This window comes from Rutidosis leptorrhynchoides, chromosome 5 (assembly GCF_046630445.1).
Source record: "Rutidosis leptorrhynchoides isolate AG116_Rl617_1_P2 chromosome 5, CSIRO_AGI_Rlap_v1, whole genome shotgun sequence".
NCBI lineage: Eukaryota > Viridiplantae > Streptophyta > Magnoliopsida > Asterales > Asteraceae > Rutidosis > Rutidosis leptorrhynchoides.
This window is the reverse complement of record NC_092337.1, coordinates 161,792,841-161,802,548: the sequence shown is the minus strand read 5'-3', so window position 1 is coordinate 161,802,548 and position 9,708 is coordinate 161,792,841.

Below are 9,708 nucleotides of genomic sequence, written 5' to 3'. Positions count from 1 at the left end.
TTTATGGAGATCTACGGAACCTTATATTAGATGAAGCCCACCAATCGAGATATTCGATTCATCCCGGGGCGGGCAAAATGTACCACGACCTTAAAGAACAGTATTGGTGGCCGAATCTTAAGAAGGACGTTGCGACTTATGTTGGTAAGTGTTTGACTTGTTTGAAAGTTAAAGCCGAGCATCATAGGCCCTCTGAATTGCTTCAACAACTGGAAATCCCACAATGGAAGTGAGAAAGGATAACAATGGATTTCATCACCAAGCTACCAAAGACGGTGGGCGGATACGATACTATTTGGGTTATTGTTGACCGCCTTACTAAATCTGCACATTTCTTGGCTATGAAGGAAATGGATACGATGGAGAGACTTGCTCAACTATACATCAAAGAGGTTGTATCTCGTCATGGTGTACCTTTATCGATCATCTCGGATCGCGATCCCCGTTTTGCTTCTAGATTTTGGCGTTCTTTGCAAGAAGCCATGGGAACCCGTCTCGATATGAGTACTGCTTACCACCCACAGACCGACGAGCAAAGTGAACGAATGATTTAGACTTTGGAGGACATGCTGCGTGCATGTGTCATTGATTTCGGAAAGGCCTGGGAAAGGCATTTGCCACTCGTCGAATTTTCTTACAACAACAGTTATCACTCAAGCATTAATGCCGCACCTTTTGAAGTATTGTATGGCCGTAAGTGTTGATCTCCTATTTGTTGGGCCGAAGTAGGCGAAAAGCAAATCACCGGACCCGAGGTAGTCCATGAAACAACGGAGAAAATTGCTCAGATTCAAGCTAGACTTAAGACTGCCCGCGATCGTCAAAAGAGTTATGGCGATCTTAAACGTAAAGACTTTGAATTCAATGTTGGTGACCATGTAATGTTGAAGGTTGCACCTTGGAAAGGTGTGATTCATTTTGGAAAGCGCGGAAAGTTAAACCCGCGATACATTGGTCCTTTTGAAATCTTGGAACGTGTTGGACCCGTTGCTTACCGTTTGGATCTACCAGCACAATTGAGCTTAGTTCAGCCTACCTTCCACGTGTCAAACCTGAAGAAGTGTCTTGCTGCACCCGAACTTATCATACCACTTGAAGAACTTACTATTGATGACAAGCTCCACTTCGTGGAAGAACCTGTCGAGATTATGGACGGTGATGTCAAGACTTTGAAACGCAACAAGATTCTGATCGTCCGAGTACGATGGAATGCCAAACGAGCACCTGAGTTTACCTGGGAGCGAGAGGATCAAATGATGCAGAAGTATCCTCACCTTTTCCCGACTCCTCCATTTACCTCAGCTTAAAATTTCAGGACGAAATTTTCTTTAACAGGTGGGTAATGTAACGACCCTGGATTTTCCAGCGTTTATTTTATTAATAATTGTTATTATTAATACTTGTGATTTAACGAATGTATGTTATTACATTTACTTGTTACCATGATTGATCATACTTGACTTGGAATGCCCGAAACGTCTTTGTGACACACGTACATTATACGAAAAATATTTTTGAATATTATTTACATTCATGATTAATTTTATTAATCATTTTAATTAACTAAGTTTACTAGTTGATTACTTGGGCTTTATTTGGATTTAGTTGTTAAATACTTGGACTTGGGATTTAATTAGTGATTAATGGACTTGTTAGCCCACTCTACTTAACTAAATGGATTACTTAGCCCATTTAACATGTAAGTATCAATTTAGAACATAACTAGATGATATAACTTAGTATGGAATCTAGTTACCACCTTATCCTCATGAAAACATCTCTTATAACCAACCTTTTAAGCTTTTGCATGCAATTACCTTGTGGACTTCTCCCCCTTCTTCTTTTTTTCTGCTGACCGTCGGCATTGGGGGGATACAAGGGAGGTTGTTTAATTTTTTTTTACATTACTTACTCACTAGTATTACCTCACTGTCTCACATACACAAAACACTTCACTTCTTCTTTCATCTTTTCCTCTCATTTTCTCTCAAAGACTTGTAAGCATTATGAACATTTTCTCTTCTTCTTTTCTTTGAAAAATCGAAACACACACATACATATCATCATCATCTTTTGTTCTTTGTTTGTTGTTTGATACTTGTTAGTTGTTGTTACTTTGTTACTTGTTGTTATTACTTACTAATTATCAAGAATCAAACTTGCTAGTTTGTTCTTCATTTATCTTGTATTTACAAGAACATAAGAGAGCTTAAACTTCCAAGTTTATGTTCTACATTTAAAGTTTTAGAAGATTAAAGTTCATGAGTTAAGGTCATACTTGTGTTCATGAAGTAAACTTAAAGTTTAGTTTCTAAAGATCAAGACTTAGGCTTGAATCTTTAAAAGTATGAAACCCATGAACTTATTACTTGTTTATTTAGTTTATTTCTTTGTATTATGCACTTTAATTTCATGTTTCTTAGTTTAAATGGTCAAGTATTACAAGTTAGTCTTGATCTCATACTTTCTTGAACTAAAGTTAACTTTGAAAGTTCAAGAACATGTAAGTAAGCTTTCTTTAACTATAACTTTGTACACTTATGTTAGATCTAGACTTTTGGGTCTAGGATCTTCAAGATCTAACTAAGAACTATGTTTTACAACTCAAGATCTTGATTTCATAAGTTTACTTTCAAGTTTGTAACTTATTATTAGTTTTAAAGTTCATGTATGTGTTAGATCTAAGACTTTGATGCAACTTTGGTTCATCGAACTACATACAACACTTAATTGAGTTGTGCTACATATCTTAGACTTACACAAGTGTTATGATGGTGAAACCTTGGTTAAGATGATGTAAACACATCAACGAGTTGTACACTTGAAGCTATATGCATCAAGGATGAGAACCGTGATAAGCATCGAACACCAAGAACCCACCGGACCTACTGTTTTACTGTTTATGTGTCTGACCCGTACCACCTGGGCTACTGTAAAGATGATTTTCAGATATCTATGTTTTAGTAGATAACTTTCCATTTAGGACTCGTCTTAATCCGAGTTACGGTTTAGGATTTATGGCCCTCCGATTGTCACTATGTCCTTTTAACGTTGTGCTGAAAATTCTGACCAACTCGCACTTAGACCATCGTCACGGTCAAACGAAGACGAGTTTGCTTCTGAAATTTTTACCACAACTAGAGGACTCATTTACGGAACCATGGCCACTGGTATCACCTTATTTCAGTAGGTATAGAGGCCGTGGTGACTGACCAAACTCAGCCTTTGTTTAAAACTCTTTTCATGAACGAAACTTACTTTACACCTTTTGTTTGATGATGAATGATGATGACCCTTAAGACCTTATTTACGTACATTTAAACCTATTGGGACAATTTACTGACTTAGTGATATTTTACTTAGGTTGAGGACCCGTTTGGACAACCTACATACTTGCTTACTTTCCGACTCATACTTTACCGCTACTTTATCATTGTGAGTTATAGCATTCCCTTTTTACTTTAACTATTTTGGGAACTGAGAATACATGCGCATTTTATATTTTACATACTAGGCACGAGTACTTAAACTTATATATGTATGGGTTATACAATGGCATAAACATTCCCTTTAGCTCGGTAACGTTTAGTCATTGGTTTTTGAACCGGTGAACGCGAATCTTAGATATAGATCCATAGGGTTTGACATCCTCACTCGGGCTAGTAGCGCTAGCATTTAACGGGTGTTTAATACTTCGTAAACATACGCACTTGCCAAGTATACTTTCAGGGGGTATAAACGTTAAGTTAGTTACCAAGTGCCCACGGTTAAACATATACTTTATCATACTGTTTTGAAACGCTCTTTGTAGCACTGAAATCTCGTGGCCTACCTTACATACTGTTATACTTAAACTATAGCTCACCAACCTTTGTGTTGACATTTTTAAGCATGTTTTTCTCAGGTGCTTAAGATTGCTTCCACTGTGTACTAGTCTTGCTGTAGACACCCGCTGCTCTAGAGTTATCACCGCATGAACTGTTAATCTTGCATTCAAACTCATTTACTTTTGAAACTATGATTTGTAACGACCTAAGGGTCACACACTATTATATTTGCTTCTGTTCATTGAAGCATACTTTGGTTGTAAAACATTTGGCGTTGGTTATGACGTCAGCTTTTATCATGAATGCAAACTTGTTTTGAAAACGCATATAGTGTTTGACCTTGTAATGATCCTGTTGTTGATGGTCCGTACATGATGATTTAGCACGGGGCATCACAGTTAGTGTACACTAACCCCCTAGGTGGACGTTCGCACTTACCAAGCCACCCTTCACGCACATGTGGTCTCCATCGCACAAAAGACTAGTGAATCAACACGCCCGGATAACACTATAGTGAATCCACAAGCCCGGATAACACTAACCACAAGCCCGCAAGCAAATAAACTATATACGCATACATATAATTATTCCACTCACCTTGGAAATGTCTGCACGAGTAGTGAATTATGATCTCCGTCCTCATATTCGAGCAAATAGTTACCTGTATCGCACATAGGCACAATATACACATAAATATACATTCTCTAAAAGAGAATCCGACACAATTATCCCTTAGCCGAGGGATCACACCTTGCTCACCAAAACCCGCCCATTTAACACCTAATGGACACAAACCAATTACCACTACGGGTGGTAATTTCGACCCATACAAACAAGTACTCGCTAACACTTAATGCACTTGATCATACAAAACCAACCCATAAGTGCAACTTACCCAAATTGAACTTAACCACTAAAACAAGTCAAGTTCGACCCATAAGCACGATTACTAGTGATTATGTCATAAAATCACCAATTTAACACTTAACACAAAGTTTGACTTCCATTGACCAAATTAGGTTTAACTCACTTTGACTTGTCAAATTACACCCAAAGTACCTACGATCACTAACAACTAGTGATTGTGTCTCGAAATCATCATTTGACACCAAAAATCAAGAACACTTGACCCATTTCGACTCAAAACCCATTTTGACCCAAATTAGGGTTTACACCCAAAATCAAGTCAACACACACCAAGATCACTAGTACACAAGTGTTCTAAAGTTTAACCAACACATGCAAGATCCAAACTTACAATTTCATCAATCAAAACTCTAAGTCACCAATTTGGGTTTACTTACATGAATCTTACCCAAAATCCTCAAATTTCACAATAAGTGGGTTATAACTCTAACTAGCACAAACCCTAACTCAAACAATAATCTTAACAATGAAATTCGGATTTAAAACTTACCAACACTACCACAACGTAGCCGTGAACGAGGTGAACAACATTAACTCTCGCGACTTGACCCGATTCACTCATCTTCTTCCTCAAACCAAGCTCTCTCTCTAAAATGGGTTCCTCTCTCTCTAGGATTGGATGAGAGTGTTTGAGAAGGTGAAAATGGGGATAAGAATGAAATTGGATCAGTTTTAATGGCTCAACCGACCCCCAAGTGAAAAGACTCAAATGCCCTCTTTTAAAAACTTTAAAATTTCACAGCTGGCCCATCAGGCCATTTGGACGGCGTCCAAAAAGGTTCGACGGCATCCAAATGCACTAGGACTAAAATAACATTTTGTTTTGGTCATAACTTTCAAACCGTAACTCCGTTTTCGATTAATCAAATATCGTTGAAAATGTAATAAGATTTACTCTCCAATGGTAAGGTTTTAGAACATTAACTCAAATTTATTTGGGGATCCAAATATACGCTTACATGCCTCGTAATTCGAATGACGTCCAAAATAACGTGTAACTGAAAACGGGATGTTACAACTCTCCCCCACTTAGCCTGGATCACGTCCCCATGATCTTCGTCACTTAACAATCCGGACCCACACTCAATGGTCCTCCGACATACCTCAAAACTCTATGTCCACAACGTTTCCCATTAATTCGAATATTTCACCACACACTAATAATCACTAGCGCGCATTACCGTAACAAATGGTATCTCATACACTCAACGTCTGAATGCCCACTTAGGAAAATATAAAAACACCATTATCCCTTCAAGATCTCTCGGCTACAACCCGTAACAAGTTACATCCATAACTATATCACCCAACGCGATCTAATAAATCCACCATGTCGTGAACCATGTCTTGCATTAATCCCAATCGAGAAGGATTCATGCTTCCTTAAAACTCCGAACTCTATCGATTCATAAACGTACTACTCAACTGGTCATTCATGAACATTCTATGGACCGAGAACCAACTTCCTCCGGCTCCACAACTGGGTCATTCCTTCAACGAAGAAATTTCGGTAACCCCAAAATAATCACTTAGGAGCACCACTTTCCCATCAATCGATCCGCACACGACCATCCGTCACTGGATTAATCCAGGACGACAATAATATACCACGAGTTAGACGAAACATCAACACTTCGTCACAGGGTTTCTCTCCTAAACCCTACAACACATTCATACAATACGGCTTCCTAGTACTAGCATGAAGACTACTCGTATACTAGAATCCTGTCAACGGCGGATTATCATCACAAAATTCCGCAATTCGCCACACGACCTACAAAATATTCACCAACGCCGGGTGAACCTTCCTTCCTAGACCGTCCGTTAAGGACGGTCTCGATATTTCAATGCAGCTAACGGTCGCATTACTAGGGAACACACTCTCGCAAACAAACAACATCCGCGTGTCTTGATGTGAGACAATCAGAATCGACACTCCCTGCTTCACAATCATCCGTAAAGTGGAAATAATCCACTGACAATTTCCAAGATCACATTTCCCGACAGGGAAAATACAGTATTCACCACGATATCGAACTCGTTCCCATTCAATAATCCTATCCGAGTTTCACGATAACCCAGATTTTCACTACGAGAGCACCCACAATGACAGCTTCATTTTCTCACTTTCGTGGTCTCAAACTGCATACTTGGTCTCATACCGCACCTTAGTACTACACGACCACCTTACATAAGAAGTCTTACACTTCACTTGATCTAACACCACCGGAGCTTCCTCATACGGCAGTAAAAACTCCCCCACTTATTATTCAGCTCCACACTCTCACCGCCAAGATGATAACATCCCGCGGAATTGTCATTCCACGACACACTTGATCAATCTCATCATTGGTCATAAACATCAAATCACCGCGAAGTCACTTCAGGCTCTCAGAGCCGACATACACCATCACTTGAAATGTCGTACACGCGATGACATCCCACCTTCATACCACAAATCACATTTAACAGCCATTCGTCATTCGCAAAGCGAACTCCACCAAGATCCTACATGCGCCTCTAAGCCTAGGTATATGCCACTCCGCTTGATCTGTCTTGCTCCTCAGTCGGGATCACCCGACCTTCCAGTCAACAAACCTTTCTCAATAATTGTTCACTCTCATGGAGAAGAGTGACCAATCCAACACAATAATTGCATCGACCGCAATATCAACACTTCGTCATACCCTTCAGCCTAGCCGACCATTGAGTGCATCACCGGCTCACCGGTCATCTTTACCCGTCTATCACTTAAGAGCAATAAGATTCGCTCATCCGTCACTTCATAAGAAGTGTCTAACGCAATGCTCTTAAACTTCGACTTTCGCAACCGTCAGATTACTATCGCCCGTCGATCACTATTATAATCTCCGCTGCTTCTAAGGGTATCTCACGGTCACCCTAATCACAAAGTGATCATACCACTACTGGAGTTGAACATTACACTAGCAGGTATAAAGGGGCACCTGACACAGTGTCATGCAAACTCCCACCACAATCTATCGAAATATAGAAACTCGATCTTTGGGTTCCATACACCCGATGTCACCCATCCCACCACAGTAATGACCTGAAGTCATACCTACCCGACAAACCTTACGGTTTATTGTCTTATTGAAAGTTCCTAGCGATCACACGCTACCCACAATATTTCACAAGGCCAACACGATATAGCCTAACGAAACCTTTCATCCAACACTAAGGAGATGCTTGGAAACATCAAGTCTTACATCCTTCCACACCTCGATAAAACCACTACTACAAGGGACATTTTGTAAGGAATGTTACCCTATAATCTACAACACACTAATGAAATCATCATTATACGAGTCCCACTCCCATGAGTTTAACGACCTACAGACTCTTCGATTCGCCAATTCCAAGGCGACTCACAACAAGAATCCTAACACGATTCTCTAACCACACACTCTACAAAGTGTAACTCAAAACTACAATCATTAGACTTGTCGCATTCCATTACGGAATTCAAGTCCTCGTCGCACACACGCACACGTAAATCGGTCATCCTGGTTACGATGGGTAACTAAAACCAATAACAATCTCAACAGTGCACCCACTACTTAGGGTGACTAAGAACGTACCAAACTCGTGAGTTTTCTCACTCACCTTAGCTAACTGAAACCACCGTAACACTTCTCGACTCACAAAGAAGCCGATGTGACAACAATCACATCACTCGAGACCACTATATCCTCGAAACCAATAAAAGATTCCTAACTTGTCCCAATTCTACCCCAACCATGCCACGTTTCCTCCGCTCGGTACTCGTCATGTCATGCTTGGAGTCAAGATACACGGTTGTAATAATGGTGATCAGTCACTATTACAATTGCGTACCTTACCATTTTCGCATGGTCACGCAAAGTACTTTACCCGGACTGACGCGACATTCACACAAAATAACACACGATAACTCCTAGTACCCGAAATGACCAAAGTCCTTACGACGAACTTAATCACTCAAAACTGCCAAACATCCGAATCTCTCCAATAGTTTCATCTATAGGACACCGCACCAATAGATGCATGTATATACACCTACATACAATATAATAATAAATGTACACACGTACACCGCAACAACAAGTCAACCTACAACCTAGGTAACTATCACTAAAACAACGTTTAAGTTCGCCTACTTGCATTAGGCACTAGCTATCTAAGGCACTAATTTACACACGAAGTAAGGCCCCACATAATCACACTTTGGACAAGCACTAGTCCTAGTTAGTCACCTACTCTAAGGCACTAACAAATCTCAATCCGACCCGTATTCCTAAAAGTCCCGCAAATAACGCACCACTGTCAATAAGTCTAAGACTATGCACCTACTCCAAGGCCACCTAATTCCCTTAGACTATGCTCTGATACCACTTTTACCGACCCAACTTCGTTTTACCAAAAACACGAGTTAATTTTTTTTTAACATACCATCTGAACGTCGTCCAGACATCTGGACGGCGTCCAGTAACAAAGGACACGACATCGTCCAACAATCAGGACGGCGTCCAGTAACTCTAAAATATTTTGTGACAGAACACACCCAACCCACGTTATACTGGACGACGTCCAACCAATCTGGACGGCGTCCAGGATACATGATCAGTCCCAAAACTTATAAAATTTCACTTAACACTCCAAAACACTACCAAAATGATTTGTAACAACCCAATCAAGTTTCACATCAACAAAACGTTATATATAAGTGTTTACACCACAAAATACGGATTAAGACTCAATAACCCAACCCAATACCAAGAGCATAATCCCGGGGACTACCAATTCTCCAATCCGCGTCCAAATATCTAAAAGCTACCCCATCAAGCCCAAGCGATCCTACGCACCTAGTCTAGCAACTAGCTAGCTTCACAATCAAAATACCTGTAAAAAGGTAAACAACGAGAGGGGTAAGCATAAAGCTTAGTGAATGCAA